We start from the raw sequence: 18465 nt of genomic DNA, 5'->3' as shown, positions 1-18465 counted from the left end.
AGATATCTTGAGAGGTTTCAGCATCAAAATTCATATTCCTTTGGGCAGAGCACCCACAGGCACCAACTTAAAAGTGATTGATTAACAAAGGTGCTAGCTATTTAAATTACTTCCTCTCTACTTCAGAATTGTTTTTGTGCTTCAGTCATTTTGTGACTCCATTTGGGGTTTTGTCAGCAAATATACCAGAGTGGTTTGCACTTTCCTTCTCCAGCTCATTTTACAGAAGAGGCAACTAAGGCAAACAGGGTTAAGTGATTTGCCCAGGGTCATACAGCTACTGTCTGAGGCCAGATTTGAGGTTAGAAAGAAGAGTCTTCCTGATTCCAGGCCCAGCACTCTATCCATGCACCTCTGGCTGCCTACTTAACACTAGGTCAATATTAATCCCCTTGCTGCTTACAGACTGCCCAAAACTATGCTATGGTGAAAAAAATATCTAGACCCTTGAATGCCTGAATCCTGAAGTGATATTAGTGACTGCAGTTTACAGCCTTGAGGTAACAGAGCATACTGTTGTTTTCCTGTTGTCAGGGATGTCCACAGGTAGGCTACTGCCAGAGTGCCATTGTAGAGGAATGATGAAGTCCCAGAATTAAATTTGTGCTACAAGAAGACCAATACAATGATCCAAAACAATTCTGAAGGACTAAATATGCAAAAAAAATATGGTATCCATCATCAGAGAAAGAACTGATGGAATCTGGATGCAGACTCAAGCATATTAAAAAAAAACACCTAAAAACTTTTAAATTTTTTTGGAGCATGCATTGTCTTTTGCAACATGGCTAATGTGGACATATTTTGACTGACTGCACAATCATAAGCTACATCAAATAGCTTGCCTTTTAAAGGGGGGTAGAGCAGAGAGGAAGAATTTGTAGCTCAAAAGTTTAAAGAACTAACACTAAATTTGTTTACATGTAATTGAGAAAAAACAAAATTAAATGCAAAAAAAAGAAAAAGAAAAATTGATGCTATGAAGAACACATTCAAGAAAGATGATAATAAATTTTAAAATTAATTTTTTTTAAAGGCTGTTGGTCCCTGAGTAAGAAACAATGGAATGGAGGAGCTGAGTAGACTCATGGAACTTCCACTGAGTAAAGAAAATAAGACGTCTGCAAAAATAAAGGCATTATGAATAGTTTTAATGAATAAGACATCAGCAGATGAGCAAAACACAGGAAACTGAGGCAAAGCTTTTTACAAAATAAACTTTCATTGCTACCTTCTGTTTTTTTCCCCTTGTTCTTCCCCTGTAGAACTTCCTCTCCCTCTTCTCAGAGCTATCACAACAAAGAAGACAATCTAAAACAATACTGATACTGTCACTCTGTCTTCAATAAAAAATCCAATCATTTCTACCCCATTCTCACTGACTTGAAGGATTGAAGGACCAGGAAACTCTGGTCTAAAGTGCCTACACCGAACATGAGAAGGTCATAATTATGAAAAAAGAAAAAGGTGAGAACTCAGCCCCTTTGAAGAGACTAGAAGCACTTTGGGGCATAGGAGTTCTCACCTTTTGAGGAAGGGGTAACAAGACAAGCTTACAGGGGCAAACTGTTAAAAAGTAAGACGCTAAAAAGGCAGTTCTGAAATCTTTTGTTGGCAAAGCACTGAAAAAAAAGAGCTAGTGTTTTATTTTCCGAGTGGAATATTTGAGAAGAAATCAGAAGTAAGTCGCCCTTACAAAAAAGAAAAAAAGAATCTCCATATTAAAAAAATAATAGCATGTGAGTCCAATCAATGAATCATAACGGAGAGAGGGGACAAAAAAGAGAGGCTGAGAGGGGAAATACCAATGTTTAATACATAATGTCGTTTATAGGGGAGAAGACAGTTTGGGGAAAGAGGTAATGTGTGGGGGTTTTTCCTTGCTCTGTTTCCATCTCAGAACAACTGAAATGTAATGTCCTGAGGCTTGGAAAATTAGATGGGTTGTTGCCAAATGACCCAATTAGGAGACCTTTGAAAGTACTAAGAGGAAGTAAAGATGTTATCTTCAAGAGAAGGTGGTGAATTGTGGGATTAGAAGAAAGGTGAGACTTCAGCTGTAGAGAAGAGCCTGGAAGACCTCTCAAAAATTAGTTCTCACCTTTTGGGGGTGGAGTAAAGGGAGGGACAAAGCAGAGGAAGAGACATAAAAGGACTCCTACAACTCTGCTAGTATCTTTTGCTGCCAGAGCTCAAGGAGAAGAGCCAGCATCACCTCTCCTGCCAGGGATATCTGAGAAGCAAGGAACCAGAGGCCTAGGAATACAAATGCAAGAGACTTAATTGACAACCTCCAGACAGATCTCACTTGCTCCATCTGCCTGGACTACTTCATTGACCCAATGACTGTCACATGCAGCCATAGCTTTTGCACAGAGTGTCTTCTCCAGTGCAAGGAGGGAGCCAATAAAACCTTAAACTGCCCAGAATGCAGAGGAGTCATCAAATACAGTGATTTGATGTCCAGCAGGAATCTGTAGAATCTGTCTATGACTGGCAAAATGCTCAGACCTCATTTGCTGCAGAGCATGGTGGGCCTGACCACCTGTGATCAACATAAGGAAAAAAGGAAGTTCTTCTGTGAGGAAGACAAGACAGTCCTCTGTGATTGCTGTTTATTAGCCCCAGAGCACAAGGACCATCAAGTCCTTCCCTTAGAAACAGCTGCTGACAAGAGCAAGGATAAGCTCCAGGAGACATTGACTGTCTTAAAGAAAAAAGAAGAGGAATTTAAAATGGCATTGGATGAAGTGAGAAGGAGAGAGACTCACTGTAAGGAGGCTGCCTCCACTTTGAAACGCTCTGTTATTTCTGAATATGGGAAAATGCACCAGTTCTTATGGGATGAAGAATATCAATACTTGCAAGAAATGGACCAGGAATCTAAAGACAATCTGGTCAAACTGGAGAAAGGCAAAGCCAAGCTGTCCCAACAAATCCAGAATCTGCAAGGAAGGATTGTAGAAATAGAGGAGAATTTGGACAAGGTGCCCTTGGAAATGCTGCAGGATATGAAAGACACTAGGAAGGAGGAGCTGCTACTTCAAGAACCAGAGCTTGCTTGCCCTCAGTGGCCCACCTGGTCCATCACAGGCTTGAGAGAAGTGCTCTTGAGTTTCCAGAGGGATATAACTCTTGATCCTGAATCAGCCAATCCTCATCTCATCCTGTCTGAAAACTTGAAGAGGGTCCAGTATGGAAGTGTCCCTCAGAATCTGCCTGACAACAAAGAGAGATTTGACATTGCTCTTGTTGTTTTGGGGGCCCAGACCTTCACCTCAGGCAAACATTATTGGGAAGTGGAGGTGGAATATAAGACAGTGTGGGAATTGGGCATCTGTAAAGATTCATCAGCAGAAAGGGGAAGTTCTCCTCCTCATCTGAGGATGTGTTGACTCTAACAGGCTTCATATCTAGAAATTGTTTTTGTCTCTGGAATTCACAAAAGGGCTTTCAATTCAGCTACCCTATACAAAAAGTGGGTATTTTTCTTGATTATGAAGAGGGACATATAGCATTTTATGATGTCACAGACAGATCCCTTATCCACAGTCTCTCAAACATAGCCTTTGAAGGACCTCTTCGCCCTTACTTCTCTTTTGGCATTCCTAATGAAGAAAGTGCTCCTGGATCACTCATTATCTGCCCCAGTAGTAATCAGTAGAGGACTGTCAATGATGCTAATTACTAAGGATAACTTCCTATGACAAGTGACTGAATTTATATGACACTGTAAGTGATTTTCTATTTATTTGAGCTCATGTTGAAATGGTGAATAAAGTGATGTATGATTATCAAAACTAATGAGAATAAAGTCTATCTTGTTTGTACTTGCTATTAAAAAAGTGGGGGCTCTTTAAAAAAATGGTAGCTGATCTGCAAACACCTGAATTAGAGATCAGCTAGAAGGAGAGGCAGAAAAGGAACAGGAAAGAAGGACTGAGGTGAGAAAAAAGGTTAGGGTAGACCTAAGTATGGTATAATTTTAAAAAATGAAAATGTTTAAGAAAAGCTAAAAAAAATACTTGTACCAATGAGGCGTGAGGGGAAGAACCAATAAAGAAAAATGAAATGGGGAGAAGGGCTGGTGGTTCCGGAAACCTACTTTCATAGGGAATGAGTTTAAGAGGGGAACAATACATACATCTATCTAGAAGAAAATAAAGTCTTCTAAATTCAGAAAGAAATAAAACACTAAGGAGATAGGGAGGGGAGAGAGGATAAGGGAGGGATCTTTAGAGGGGAGGGTGAGGCAGTAGGTTAATGGGGGTTATTGAAGGGTGTTTAGATGAATGGAAATAAGATGAGGTAGGGATCGTTGGAGGTGGGCGAAGTTCAGTAATAGGAGTGCAAGGTATCTGGTAGAAATAAAGTAAAGGAGTCAAGAGGGAAAAAGAATAAAGTAAAAAGCACAGAGAACAAAAGAAAACTTACAAGGAAGCAAAGAAAAGATGGACAGCTCTCAACACAATGTGAAGTATTTATTATATAGGCTGTCTTGAAATGGAAATTTATTGCTGTATATTTTGAATCCTCTCACATTCTGCTGTGGGCACAGCAATTTTAAATTTTTTTAATTTTTTCTTTTTTTCTTTTATATTATTTTAGTTTTAGTATTTAAATTCATTTCTTTTTTCTTTTTTTATTTTGTATTTAAGTTTAAAATAAAAAAAACTAATTTAAAAAATGGGGCAGCAAGGCAGTACAATGGATAGATCACCCGCCCTGGATTCCTGAAGACCTAAGTTCAAATCTGGCTGCAGACAATTGACACGAGCTTACTTGGGCAAGTTATTTAACCTCAATTGCCTGGCCAAAAAAACCTCCCAAAAAACAAAAAAACAAACAAAACCCCTCCAAGTAGAGAAGGATGAAGAGGGAAATTTAAAATGCTAAATAGGCAAGTGAATAAATAAATAAACAAGCAAAGAAACAAAAAAAGAATAAATGAGTGAAAAAGAAAAAGAGACAATGTTTCTCTTGGATGAAGTCCTAAGGAGATGGGTATGAGAAGCTTATTGCTATGAGTGAGAGATAAGACGACTTGAGAACCATAGTAGCCTCAAGGAACTTACTCTGAATCAAGTGAAATGACATCTACAGAAATAAAGGTATTCTGAATGATTATAATTTAAAAAAGACCTCAACAGATGTGCAGAAAGTAGGAAATTAAGGCAAGACATTTTGCCAAATATGTTCTGATTGCTACCTTCTGTTTTTATACTCTTGTTCTTCCCCTGTAGAACTTCTCCCCCTTTTAAGAACTCTCATAACAAAGAAGACAATCTAAAATAATATTGATATTGTCACCGTGTCTCCAGTTAAAAATCCAATCATTTAAACCCAATCACTACTGACTTGAAGGACTGAAGGACCAAGAAACTCTGGTCTAAAGTGCCTACATGTACACACCATTGTAAACTTTGAGGTCCACAATTCTGAAAAAGGAAAAAGGTGAGAACACAGCCCCACAGAGAACAGAAGCACTTTGGGACATAGGAGTTCTCACCTTTTGAGGGAGGAGGAAGAAGAGGAGCTTAAAGGGTCAAGTTGTAAAAAAGTAAGACCAACAATTCCATTCTCAATTCTTTTGTGGTAGATTCCTGAGGAAAGAGGCAGCCTTATCCTTTCTAAGTTGGATATCTGAGAAGGAATCAGACGTAAACTTCTCTTGAAAAAAAAATCTTTATATTAAAAAAAAGCCATCTCTGTCCAATCAGTGAATAATAACTGTGAAAGGGGGGAAGAGAGAGAGAGAGAGGGAGAGAGAGAGAGGGAGAGAGAGAGAGAGAGAGAGAGAGAGAGAGAGAGAGAGAGAGAGAGAGAGAGAGAGAGAGAGAGAGACTAAGAGGGAAAATACAAAAGGTGAATACATGTGTAGATTATTGGGGGGGAGGCAGTTTAGGGCAAGAGATGATGTTTTTCTGGTTTTCCTTGCCCTGTTTCCTTCTGAGAATATTAAAAATGTGACGTCCTGAGGCTTGGAAATGAGATGGGCTATTGCTAAATGACCCAATTCAGAGACCTTGGAAGTACTAAGAGGAAATAAAGGTATTATCTTCAAGAGAAGGTAGTGAATTGTGGGATTAGAAGAAAGGTGAAACTTCAGCCCTAGAGCAGAGACTGGAAGACAAGAGTTCTCACCTTTTGGAGGTGAAGTAAAGGGAAGGGTTAAGCAAAGGAAGAGACATAAAAAGACTCCCATAACTCAGTGCTAACATCTTTTGCTGCCAAAGCTCAAGGTGAAGAGCTAGCATTACCTTTCCTGAAAGGAGTATCTAAGAAGAAAGGAATCAGAGGCCTAGGAATACAAATGTGGATTTAGTTGAAAACTTCAAGGCAGATCTCACTTGCTCTAACTGCCTGGGCTACTTCACTGACCCTATGAGTGTCAGATGTGGTCATAGCTTTTGCGTAGTGTCTTCTCCAGTGCAAGGAAGGAGCCAATGAAACGTTAACCTGCCCATCAAATACAGTGATTTGATGTCCAAAGGGAAGTGTAGAATCGGGCAAAATGCTCAGATCTCATTTGCTTCAGTGCATGGTGGGCTTGACCACCTGTGATTAACAAGGCGAAAAAGAGAAATTCTCCTGTGAAGAAGACCAGACATTCCTTTGTGTCTCCTATTCATTAGCCCCAGAGCACAAAGATTACCAAATCCTTGCCTTAGAAACAGCTACTGGGAAGTGCAAGGACAACCTGCAGGAGACATGTACTTTCTTATAGAAAAAAAAAAAGAAGAGGAATTTAAAATGGCATTGGATGAAGTGAGAAGAAGAGAGACAAGCTGTAAGGAGGATACCTACACTTTGAAACACTGTTATTTCTGAATATGGGAAAATGCATCAGTTCTTATGGGATGAAGAATATCAATACTTGCAGAGACTGCACCAGGCCTCCATTGACAATCCATTTAAACTGGAGAAGGGCAGGCCAAGCTGTCCCAACAAATCCAGAATCTTCAAGGAAGGATTGTGGAAGTAGAGGAGAATTTGGACAAAGTGCCCTTGGAAATGCTGCAGGATATGAAAGGCACTATGGAAAAGAAGGAGGAGCTGCTACTTCAAGAACCAGAGCTTGCTTGCCCTCAGTGGCCCACCTGGTCCATCACAGGCTTGAGAGAAGTGCTCTTGAGTTTCCCCAGAGGGATATAACTCTTGATCCTGAATCAGCCAATCCTCATCTCATCCTGTCTGAAAACTTGAAGAGGGTCCAGTATGGAAGTGTCCTTCAGGATCTGCCTGACAACAAAGAGAGATTTGACATTGCTCTTGTTGTTTTGGAGGTCCAGGCCTTCACCTCAGGCAAACACTATTGGGAAGTGGAGGTGGAATATAAGACAGTGTGGGAATTGGGCATCTGTAAAGATTCAGTCAGAAGAAAGGAGAAGTTCTCCTCCTCATCTGAGGATGTAAGAACCCTAGCAGGCTGAATATCTGGAAACTGGTTCTTCCTCTGGACTTCACAAAAGGGTTTTCAATTGAAGCAGCCTATACTGAAGTGGGCATTTTTCTCAATTATAAAAAGTGACATATACCATCTGTCACAGACAGATCTTTTATCTACAGTCCCTCAAATACAGTCTTTGAAGGGCCTTTCCACCCTTCCTTCTCTTTTGGTATTCCTAATGAAGAAAGAACCCCTAAATCACTCATCGTGAACCCCAAGAGTAATCAGCAGAAGGCTGTCAATGATGCTAATTATTAAGGGTGACTCTTAATTTGACTGAAAGTGATAGTGAAAATGACTGTTTATTTGAACTCATGTTGATGTGGCCAATAAAGTGATGTATGTTTATTAAAACCAATGAGAATAAAGTCTATCTTCTTTATACTTGCTATAAAAAAAGAAAGGGAGCTTTCAAAAAATGTTAGTTGATCTGTGAGGAAATTTTGAATTGGAGATCATCTGTAATGGGAGGAAGAATAGTTACAGGAAAGAAGAACTGAAAGAAGGAAAAAAGGAAATAAAAATTTCCAAGTAGAGAAGGATGAAGGGGAAATTTTAGAATGCTAAATGTTTAAATACACGAACAAATAAAAAAGAGATTTTTTTTTGGATGAAGTCCTACAGTATCAAACTCAATGGCTCTCAGAGATTGACAAAATCAGACAAGGACTATAGTAGACTCAAGGAATCTTCCACTGAATCAGGAAATATAAGATATCTACAGAAACAAGTGTATTATGAATGATTACAACAAAGAAGAACTCAGGTGCGACACTGCCAGAGGGAGCCCAGGGTTGGCTGGCCTGAGGCAGCTGGAAAGGAGGAGGAGGAGGCTCAGATCCAGTGCAGGAAGGGAAGATGCCCTTGTTGGTGATGCTTCAAGGAACTTTTGTATCAGTGAGAGAATCAGGAGTTTGAGGGTTCTGGAGAAATCACTAAGTCTTCATTTTATGGGCAGCTCCTTGCTCTATACTTACTAAACAATGATGTGAATGATTCCTAATGTCTTTGAAAATGAATTCTTCTGCTATAAAATCCATGAATTCTGAGCTTGGTGGAATCTGGTCAGTAGGACAAAGAATCTGGTAGAGAGATTTCTCAGGAATCTACATGACCCTCAGCTCACATCAGTGGTCTGAGACCATTCACTGCTGGCAGTGAGGAGCATTCTATGAGAGGGGACAGAGACCCTGAAAAGAGCAGATGAAAAGAAGACAGACATCTCAGAGAAGGAGCCAGAATGCTAGATATAAGGGGCCTGGTTTAATATGAGCTATTCACTAAAAGCAGGGAAATGATGAGTCCAAAATTCATTCTCCAGGTTGGAGAAACCTCTTACCCTCTTAAGATACTTTCCAGAATGAGAAGCACATGCATGGCTAGGCCCCTCCCTGTTCCTCAAATTCATGGAGAACTTTTTGATAAGAATGTTGGCATTCTTGGGCCCCTGCTTTTAGGTGGTCCTTGGGTTGCAGAGGACAATGGGTGCTGGGTGTAGAGGGAAGGATGGGACTGCCTTTGTTGAATTTGCTGGTTGACAAAGACTTTCTAGGATGCTTCTCAAGCAATAAATTACATTAGAAAGGGGACATAAGCCTCATTGTTGACCTCTGAACTCTTGAAATTCTCTATTTGGAAGGATGCAACTTGTGTTACTATTATGATTCTATTTAAAACCAGAATTTTGCAAATTCATGACAATTGACAGGTTGTGCATTTCTTTCATCTTTTCACAGTGGCAAATGCCATTTAATAAGTCCATTTTATTTGGTGGTTTCATTCATTCGTGAGACTGGCAGAATCTCATATTTGTGATAAGATTTCTTTTATCACATTATACTATTGTGTATGTTTTGAAAACTTTAGTTGTTTTTCTGAGGGTACTGAGTTGTGCACTGTTATTTTAAAAATCAATTAGAACTTTAAAAAGTTATTGTAAGAACTTAAAAAAGAATTACAAAATCAAATAAGAGAGATCAAGGAAAAAAATAGGGAGGAAAAGCAATCTAAGAAAATTATGAAAAGAAAGTTAACCAATTGGAAAAAGAGATCCAAAGTCTTATGAAGGAAATGTCTCCTTGAAAACTAGAATTGGGCAAGGGAAATTGAATGACATCATAAGACAGCATGAAATGATAAAACTACAAAAAATGGAAGAGAATTTGAAATGTCACATTAGAAAATAACTCGAGAACAGATAGAAGAGAGAGAAATATAAGAATTGTCAGACTAGCTGTAAGTTGTGATTAAAAAAAAAATCTGGATATAATATCACAAGAAATTATTAAGGAAAATTTTCCTGAAATTCTAGAACAAGAGGGAAAAGTAGAAATAGAAAAAAAAAATCTATCATTCAACACCTGAAAGAGATACCAGAAAGAAAACTTAGAGGAATGTCATAGCCTATTTTCAAAATTCCCAGGTTAAAGACAAAATGTTGCAAGCAACAAGAAAAAAAGCAACACCAAATTAAATACTGTAGAAAAGCAGAATTTCACAAATCCTAGCAATTTCTACACTAAATGTCTGTAGATCTTGGAACATTATGTTTTGAAGAGCAAAGGAGCTGTGGTTGCATCTAAGAATAACTTAACCAGCAAAGTTGAGTGTCAGGTAAGGAGGATAGGGTAAAAAGAGAGGTTTGAGAAGGAAAAAAATGAGTGAAAACAAAATGAAGGGAAATTTACAAACAGTAATTATAATTTTGAATGTGAATGGGAAGTGAATGGGTTTCCACAAAATGGAAACTGATAGCAGAATGGATTAAAAATAAGTATCCAACAATGTGTTGTTTACCAGAAACACATTCAAGAACAAGAGATAAACACAGAGTTAAAATGGAGGGTTAGAGTAGAATTTATTATGCTTCAGCTGATGCAAAAAAGGCAGGGGAAGCAATTATGATCTCAAACAAAGTTATGATTAAAAGCGTTTTAATTGAAAGACATAAAAAAGGTAACTACATTTTAATAAAATGTACCATGGATGATGAAGCAATATAAATACTGAAGCTATATGCACCAAATGCTGTAGCACCTACATTTTCAAAAGAATAGTTAAATGAATTATAAGTGGAGCAGATAGTAATATATATATAACAGAGGACTTCCCCTCTCAGAACTACATAAATCTAACAAAGAAAAGAAAAGAAAGAAGTTAAAGAAGTGAATAGGATTTTAGATAAACTAGATATGACTGATATCTGGAGAGAATCGAACAGAAATAGAAAGGAATATACTTTTCTTTTTTTTCTTTTCTTTTTTTTTTTGGTTTAGGCAACAGGGTTAAGTGACTTGCCCAGGGTCACACAGCTAGTGAGTGTTATGTGTCTGAGGCCAGATTTGAACTCAGGTCCTCCTGAATCCAGGATTGATGCTCTATGCACTGTACCACCTGGCTGCCCCCGGAATACACTTTTTCCTCAGCATTTCATGGTACCTTTACAAAGATTGAGCTTACAAATTTTATAGTTAAAAGCAGAAATATTAAAAGTACTCTTTTTGGATGATAATGCAATAAAAATTATTTTTAATAAGGGACCAAGGAAACATAAAATAAAAACTAATTGGAGATTAAACAAGCTAAACTTAAAGAATGAGTGAGTGAAAGAAAGCATCATAAAAAAAATACCAAATAGTAATTTCGTTAAAGAAAATGACAATAAGGAGACAATATATCAAAAGTTATGGGACAGACCAAAAGCAGTGATTAGAGAAAGATTTCTATCTCTAACTGCTTACATCAATAAAATAGAGAAAGAGCAGACTAATAAATTGAGTATGCAATAAAAAAAACACTAGAAAACGAACAAATTAAATATAACTAATAATCACAAAATTGGAAATCCTAAAAATTAAAGGTAAAATTAATAAAATTGATAGTTAAAAAAACCATTGAATTGATAAATAAAACTAGGAGCTGGTTTTAATAAAAAAAACAATAAAACAAACTGGTTATTTTGATTAAGAAAAGAGAGAGAAAGAAACCAAATCACTGGTCTCAAAGGTGAAAAAGGTGAATATACCACTAACAAAGATGAAATTAAAGCAATTATAAGGAGTTATTTTGCTCAATTATCTACAAATAAATCTAACAATTTAAGTGAAATGGAAGAATATTTACAAAAAAATGTAAACTGCCTAGATTAGCAGAAGAGGAAATACAACAGCTAAATAGACCTATTTTAGAAAGAGATTGAACAGGCCATAAATTAAATTCCTGAGACAAAAGCATCAGCACCAGATGGATTTACAAGTGAATTCTATGAAACATTTAGAAATCAACTAATTCCAATACTAAATAAATTATTTGGAATAATAGATAAAGAAGAGATCTTATTGAATTCCTTTCATGAAACAAATATGATACTGCCACCTAACCTAAAAAAGTAAAAACAGAAAAAGAAAATTATAGACCAATTTCATTAACTACCATAAATCCCAAAAATCCTAAATAAAACACAAGCTAAAAGATTACAACAATATATTACAAAGATTATACATAATGATCAAGGGGGATCTATACCAGGAATGCAGGGATGCTTTAACATAAGGAAAACTGTTAACATAATTGAGTACATCAATAATAAAACTTAAAAAAAATTACCTGATTATATCAATAGATGCAGAAAAAGCTTTTGATAAAGTTCATTTCCACTAAAAACACTTGAAAGTATTAGCATAAATGGATTTTTCCTTGAATTTATAAAAAAACCCCCCTATATTTATTTGAAACCATTAGCAAGAATTATTTATAATGGGAATAAACTAAGCACCTTCCCAGTAAGATCAGGTGTGAAGGATTGCCACCATTACCAATACTATTCAATATTGTGTAAGAAGCCCTAGCAATAGCAATAAGAGAAGAAAAAGAAATAGAAGGAATCGGAATAGGGCATCAGGTAATAAAATTAACCTTTTTGCTAATGATATGATGATATACTTGGAAAATCCCAAAGAGTCATCTAAAACATTAGTTGAAATAATGAATAATTTTAGCAGAATATCATGATATAAAGGAAGTTCACATAAATCATCAGAATTGCTGTATATTACAAACAAAACTCTGCAAGAAGAGAGAGCAAAAAAAATTACTCTACTTAAATAACTCTAGACAGTATAGAATATCCAGGAGAAAAACTGCCAGAACAAACCCAAGAACTATAGAAACAAAATAATAATAATAATAATAATATACCTTTTTTATACACATAAACAAAATTGAAATAATTGGAGAAATATTAATTGTTCATGGGTAGGCATGGCCAACATGGTAAAAATGACAATCTTACCCAAACTAATTTATGTATTCAATACCATCCCAATTAAATCACCAAAAAATTATTTTACTGAATTAGAAATAATAATAACAAAATTCACTTGAAAAAACAAAAAGTTAATAATATCAAAGGAAATAATGAAAAAACATAAAGGAAGGAGGTTTAGCAGTAACAGATCTTCAACTATATTATAAAGCAGTAATTGTCAAAACTCTCCATACTGGCTAAGAAATAGAAAAGCAGATTAATGAAATAGAGTAGACATACAATTTCCAGCAGCAAATAAATACAATAACTTTGTGTTTGACAAGTATAAAGACTTAAGCTTTTGGAACAAGAATTCATTATTCAATAAAAATTGTTTGGAAGACTAGAAAGCAGTATGACAGAAACTTGGCATAGACTAATATCTTACACAATTTACTAAGATAAGGTCAAAATTGATAAGTGACCTAGATGTAAAGAGAGATTTTACAAGAAAAATAGAAGAACATGAAACATGTTACATATCAGGCTTATACGTATGTGAACAATTCATGAATAAATAAGAGATGCAGTACACAGTTGCAAAATGGATAATTATGATGAAAATAAATTAACAAGATTTTGTTCAAGTAAAACAAATGTGGCAAAGATCAGAAGGAAAGCAAAAAAAAAAACCAGAACAAACAATTTTATAGACAGTTTTTCAGATAAAGATTTCATATCTCAAATATACAAAGAATTTTGTGAAATCTATAAGAATATAAGTCATTTGCCAATTGTTAAATAGTCAAAGGATATGAGCAGGTAGTTTTCTAATGAAGAAATGAAACAATTTACAATCATATGAAAAACAGCTCTAAATCATTATTGATTAGAGAAATGCAAATTAAAAAAAAACTTTGAGATAGTTTATACCAACTAGAATGGCTCAAATTATGGAAGGGGAAAGTGACAAATTAGTTAGAGGGTATGTGAAAAAAATTATTAAAATATGCTATTCAGAGAAAGAACTGATGGAGTCTGAATGCAGACTCCAGTATACTTTAAAAAAATATTTTGGGGCATCTAGGTGGTGCAGAGGATAGAGCTCAGGCCTTGGAGTCAGTAGGATATGAGTTTAAATCAGACTTCAGACATTTGACACTTACTAGCTGTGTGCCCCTGGGCAAGTCACTTTTGCCTCACCAAAACAGGGGAGAAAAAAAGCCACAACCTTTTTTTTAATTGTTTTTGGGGTGTGCATTGTCTTTTGAAACATGGCTAATATGGACACGTTTTGACTAAGTACACAATCATGATGTGTATCAAATTACTCACCTTTTAAAAGAAGGGGGAGAACAGACAGAAAGAGAATTTAGAACTCAAAAGTTTAAAGAACTAATGCTAAATGTGTTTATTTACATATAATTGAGGAAAAAATAAAAATTAAATGTAAAAAAAGAAAAATAAAAATTGATGCTATGAAGAACACATTCAAAGAAAGATGATAATAAATTTTAGAACTAATTTTTTTTAAAAGACTGTTGGTCCCTGAGTAAGAAACAATGTAATTAAGGAGCAGAGTAGACTCACAGAACTTCCACTGAATCAAGAAAATAAGACATATACAAAATAAAAGCATTATTAATAGTTTTTTTATTTTTTATTTTTTTCATTATTAATAGTTTTAATGAATAAGACATCAACAGATGAGTAGAACACAGGAAATTGAGGCAAGGGTTTTTACAAAATAAACTTTCATTGCTACCTTCTGTTTTTCCCCTGAAGAACTCCCTCTCCCTCTTCTCAGAGCTATCACAACGAAGAAGACAATCTAAAATAATGCTGATACTGTCACTCTGTCTTCAATAAAAAAAAATCTAACCATTTCTACCCTATCCCCACTGACTTGAAGGATTGAAAGACCAGGAAACTCCCAGTCTAAAGTGCCTACACTGAACATGAGAAGGTCATAATTAGGAAAAAAAGAAAAAGGTGAGAACTCAGACCCATTGAAGAGACTAGAAGTACTTTGGGGCATAGGAGTTCTCTCCTTTTGAGGGAGGGTTAACAAGAGGAGATTACAGGGGCAAATTGTAAAAAAGTAAAAGACACTAAAAAGTCAGTTCTGAAATCTTTTGTTGGTAAAGCTCTGGAAAAAAAAGAGCTAGTGTTATATTTTCTGAGCGGAATATTTGAGAAGAAAGGAATCAGAAGTAAGTCTCTCCCTCCCCGCCCCAAAAAAGAAATCTTCGTATTAAAAAAATACTATGTCAGTCCAATCAATGAATCATAACAGAGGGGACAAAAAAGAGAGACTTTAGGGGAGAAATAACAAAGTTTAATACATATGGTGGTTATGGGGGAGAAGGCAGTTTGGGGAAAGAGATAATGTTTTGGGGGTGTTTCTTTTTTTAATATAAATTTAATTATTTTTAGTTTTCAATATTTACTTATACAAGAGTTCCAAATTTTCACCCCATTTTACCCCTCCCCCATCCAAAGATGACATGCATTCTGAATATTCCTTCCCCTAGTCTGCCCTCTCTTCTATCTCTACCCACCCCTTCTCTTATCCCCTTCCCCTTCTACTTTACTGTAGGTCAGGATAGACTTCTGTACCTCATTTCCTGTATTTCTTATTTTCCAGTAGCATGTGAAAACACGTTTTTTAAACATATGTTTTAAAAACTTTAGGTTTCAAATTTTCTCCCTTCCTCCCTCCCCACTCACCCTCATTGAAAAGGCAAGCCACTCAGGGGTGGCTAGGTGGCACAGTGGATAGAGCAGTGGCCCTGAAGTCAGGAGGACCTGAGTTCAAATCTGGCCTCAGACCAAACACTTGACACTTATTAGCTGTGTGACCCTGGCAAGTCACTTAAACCCAATTGCCCAAAAAAAGAAAAAAAAGAAAAAAAGAAAAGGCAAGGACTCAATATAGGTTATACATGTGCAGTTATGCAAAACATGTCCATAGTAGACATGTTGTAAAAAATTAACCCTATTTCCCTTAATCCTATCCTGCCCTCCCATTTATTCTATTCTTTCTTTTGACCCTGTCCCTCCTCAGAAGTATTTGCTTCTAATTACCCCCTTTCCCAATCTGCCCTCCTCTCTATCACCCCCCGGCTCTCTTGTTCCTTCTTCCCCTATTTTCTTGGGGGTGTTTCTTGCCCTGTTTCCATCTCAGAACAACAGAAATATGATGTCCTGAGGCTTGGAAATGAGATGGATTATTGCCAAATGACCCAATTAGGAGAATTTTCCAAGTACTAAGAGGAAGTAAAAGCTGTTTTCTTCAAGAGCTGTGGGATAAGAAAAAAGGTGAGAATTCAGCCCTACAGAAGAGTCTGGAAGACTTCTCAAGAGTCAGGAGTTTTCACCTTTTGGGGGTAGAGTAAAGGGAGAGACAAAGCAGAGGGAAGACATAAAAGGACTCCCACAACTCAGTGCTAATAGCTTTTGCTGCCAGAGCTCAAGGGGAAGAGCCAGCATGACCCCTTCTGACAGGGATATCTGAGAAGGAAGGAACCAGAGGCCTAGGAATACAAATGCAGGAGATTTAATTGACAACCTCCAGACAGATCTCACTTGCTCCATCTGCCTGAGCTACTTCACTGACCCAGTGACTGTCACATGTGGCCATAGCTCTTGCACAGAGTGTCTTCTCCAGTGCAAAGAAGGAGCCAAGGAAACCTTAAACTGCCCAGAATGCAGAGGAGTCATCAAATACAGCGATTTGATGTCCAACCGGGACATCAGAATCTGTCCATGACTGGCAAAATGCTCAGACCTCATTTGCTGCAGAGCATGGTGGGCCTGATCAACTGTTGTCAACATGAGGAAAAAAAGAAATTCTTCCATGAGGAAGACAAGACAGTCCTCTGTGATTTCTGTTTATTAGCCCCAGAGCACAAAGACCAACAAGTCTTTCCCTTGGAAACAGCTGCTGACAAGAGCAAGGATAAGCTCCAGGAGACATTGACTGTCTTAAAGAAAAAAGAAGAGGAATTTAAAATGGCATTGGATGAAGTGAGAAGGAGAGAGACTCACTGTAAGGAGGCTGCCTCCACTTTGAAACGCTCTGTTATTTCTGAATATGGGAAAATGCACCGGTTCTTATGGGATGAAGAATATCAATACTTGCAAGAAATGGACCAGGAATCTAAAGACAATCTGGTCAAACTGGAGAAAGGCAAGGCCAAGCTGTCCCAACAAATCCAGAATCTGCAAGGAAGGATTGTAGAAATAGAGGAGAATTTGGACAAGGTGCCCTTGGAAATGCTGCAGGATATGAAAGGCACTAGGAAGGAGGAGCTGCTACTTCAAGAACCAGAGCTTGCTTGCCCTCAGTGGCCCACCTGGTCCATCACAGGCTTGAGAGAAGTGCTCTTGAGTTTCCCCAGAGGGATATAACTCTTGATCCTGAATCAGCCAATCCTCATCTCATCCTGTCTGAGGACTTGAGGAGGGTCCAGTATGGAAGTGTCCCTCAGGACCTACCTGACAACAAAGAGAAATTTGACATTGCTCTTGTTGTTTTGGGGGCCCAGACCTTCACCTCAGGCAAACACTATTGGGAAGTGGAGGTGGAACATAAGACAGTGTGGGAATTGGGCATCTGTAAAGATTCAATCAGCAGAAAGGGGAAGTTCTCCTCCTCATCTGAGGATGTAATGACCCTAACAGGCTTCACATCTAGAAACTGTTTTTGTCTCTGGAATTCACAAAAAGGCTTTCACTTCAGCTACCCTATACAAAAAGTGGGCATTTTTCTTGATTATGAAAAGAAACATATAGCATTTTGTGATGTCACAGACAGATCCCTTATCCACAGTTTCTCAAACATAGCCTTTGAAGGGCCTCTTTGCCTTTACTTTTCTCCTTGTCATCCCAATGAAGAAAGTACCCCTGGATCACTCATTATCTGCCAGAAGAGTAATCAGTAGAATACAGTCATCATTGCTAATTAGTATAGGAGACTCTCAATGACTAAGTGACTAAATAGGACCTTGAAAATGTCTTTCTATTTATTTGGACTTATGTTGAAATGGTGAATAAAGTGATGTATGATTATCAAAACCAAATACCAATAAAGTCTTTCTTGTGTGTTTGGTATCAAAAAAAACCCCAAAGACAAAAAGTATGTGCTCTTTTTAAAAATTATGTGCTCTACAAGTGCATAAATTGGAAATCAGCTGGAAAGGGAGGCAGAAAAGAAACAGGAGAAAAGGACTAATAGGAAGGGAAAAAGGAAGTAAAATTTTTTTAAGTACAGATGTATGAAGAAGTAGATGAAAGAAAGCTAAATAAATAAACTCAAAATAAACAATTAAAAAGTGAATAAATGAATAGACAATTAAATGAATGAATGAATGAAAGAGAATGGTACTACTGAATAAAGTCCTAGGTGTGGTGTGGAAAGTTGATGGCAGTAAAGGGTTGGAGATTGTAGTCATGTTTATGCTATTAAGCCTATAGTTTTATGACATTTTTGTTTCTCTTTCCAAATTTGTTGAGGTATCAGGGGATGTGGGTGTTATTAAGGTAGCTTCTGGTTTCCTTTTGGAAAGTCATCAGCAAAGCTCAAGAATGTCTCTCCAGGGAGCTTTATGTCCAGTGACTATAAAAGGCTTTCTTCAAAGCTGGTGGGAGTTAGGCCTTAATTGCTTTAAGGTATGAGGAGCACGTTCCCTCTTTCCCTTCTAACTGGACAATAAAAAAGCCCAGGCAGACCTAGGTGGGCCAGGACAGTAGAGTGAATGGAGGGGGA

General features: G+C 37.1%; 3 pseudogenes; all 3 read left to right on the top strand.

Annotated features, from left to right (window-relative positions):
- The first annotated feature begins 536 nt into the window (after nucleotides 1-536).
- Nucleotides 537-3664, top strand: LOC110196691 (putative E3 ubiquitin-protein ligase TRIML1 pseudogene; annotated as a pseudogene).
- Nucleotides 3665-5000: 1336 nt separating this feature from the next.
- LOC144454876 (putative E3 ubiquitin-protein ligase TRIML1 pseudogene) lies at nucleotides 5001-7708 on the top strand (annotated as a pseudogene).
- Nucleotides 7709-8187: 479 nt separating this feature from the next.
- LOC110196692 (putative E3 ubiquitin-protein ligase TRIML1 pseudogene) lies at nucleotides 8188-17727 on the top strand (annotated as a pseudogene).
- The last annotated feature ends 738 nt before the right edge of the window (nucleotides 17728-18465 follow it).

Source organism: Phascolarctos cinereus, unplaced genomic scaffold, assembly GCF_003287225.1.
Source record: "Phascolarctos cinereus isolate Bilbo 61053 unplaced genomic scaffold, phaCin_HiC Scaffold_7;HRSCAF=346, whole genome shotgun sequence".
NCBI lineage: Eukaryota > Metazoa > Chordata > Mammalia > Diprotodontia > Phascolarctidae > Phascolarctos > Phascolarctos cinereus.
This window is presented reverse-complemented; position numbering and strand designations above follow the sequence as displayed.